Source organism: Apaloderma vittatum, unplaced genomic scaffold, assembly GCF_000703405.1.
Source record: "Apaloderma vittatum isolate BGI_N311 unplaced genomic scaffold, ASM70340v1 scaffold25034, whole genome shotgun sequence".
Taxonomy (NCBI): Eukaryota; Metazoa; Chordata; class Aves; order Trogoniformes; family Trogonidae; genus Apaloderma; species Apaloderma vittatum.
In genome coordinates, this window is record NW_009712485.1 from 6,421 (window position 1) to 8,012 (window position 1,592).

Below are 1,592 nucleotides of genomic sequence, written 5' to 3' on the forward strand. Positions count from 1 at the left end.
AAAGCCCTCAGCAGCCCTGCTGAGAGCGAGGGCTCGGAAGAAGCTGCTGCCCATGAGTAATGGGGTGATTTATTTGCACGGAATAAGGTTTCCGCTGGAATAAAATGGCACGGGTAGAGGACACTGAACAGCGGAGCGGGACCTTTGATGGATAAAGCCCTCAGCAGCCCTGCTGAGAGCGAGGGCTCGGAAGAAGCTGCTGCCCATGAGTAATGGGGTGATTTATTTGCACGGAATAAGGTTTCCGCTGGAATAAAATGGCACGGGTAGAGGACACTGAACAGCGGAGCGGGACCTTTGATGGATTTAGACTCCACTGACTGTGTGCTCCCAGAGGTGCCGGGGCAGCAGCTGGTGCTGGGCAACAAGAGGCAGCAAACATTTCTGGCTCTTAAAACGTCCAGCACTTCAGTTCTGCAGCACAGGAGGGAGGGCAGGGGCCTTGGCAGCACCTGAGGTGTTCGTGTGGCTGTGGTGGCAGCGAGACTGGTGGCGCAGCAGTGTGTAGCTGTGCAGAGATGCCTGATGATGCTCAGGTTTTTTGGGACCATTTTACTCAGCTGGAGGACACTGCTCCTCACCGCACTGCTTGCTGGGGACGTGCCAGCTCTTCCCACAGGAGCTGTTTGCCTTTGCAGGAGAAATTACAGTGCTGGCATCCCCCGTGCCGTGGGACCAGCAGTGTCTGCCACCTCTGACGGATGTGCCCAGGACGGGAGAGAGTTGAGGGGGCAGCAGGGGTGCTCTAGGGACCTGGGGATGGTCCCTGTACTCCCATGGTGCCCCGGGGCTGGCCACAGTGGCGTGAGCTGGCCCTGCTGCGGCTGCGCCAGCTTCCCCCTCCGCCCCCCGAGCACCGGAAAAGAGCACGGGGAGCCGCGGAGGCGTGAAGGCCGGCAGTGGTTGCACATCGTCACCTCCCGGGAGGTGCCTGCTTGGCCTGAGCTGAGCAGCTCTGGCTCCTTTTGGGAACATGTCGGGAAACAAGGGGCCTTTGTCTGCTGCGGCAGAGTCGAACTGGCCTTGTGCCCCGACCCCGCAGGGCCAGGACGCTGCCCGGCTGGGCTGACCAGTCCTGCCCTGGGGATGGGGGACGGGCGCTCCTCGCCATGGTGTCCCCATGCCCGCTGTGCCTGCCGTAGGAGGAGGATAGTCTTGGAGCCCAAGACTGGGCTTCCCTGTCTTCCCGGCTGTGCCCAGTGGTGGCACGGTTTCTGGGCTGCCTTGGAGAGGACGATCACAGTGCTGCTTCTTGTGCCTGGGGGAAATATAACAAGATGAGGCTGTTTTACAGTGGGTGCTGCTCTGCTGCTGGAGGCCATGCAGTGAGGCTGCTTCGCATTCCCTCCAGAAGGACTTGCCTGAGAGAAGGCAGCAGTGCGCCGGCGATGCCAGCCCGCCCGCTGGGATGTCCCCATGCTGAGTGAGCAGCTTTGCTGGTGGCACACCATGGAAGAGAGCTGGAGAGATCAAGGGTCTCTCTTGTTAATTTGTAGGCTGTTCAGGAGAAGTAAGACTATATGAGAAACCCCCCTGGTCCAAGGAGCTGGAGCTGCCTGCTGTTGTCACAGGGAGGCCTCGTGTCCCCGATC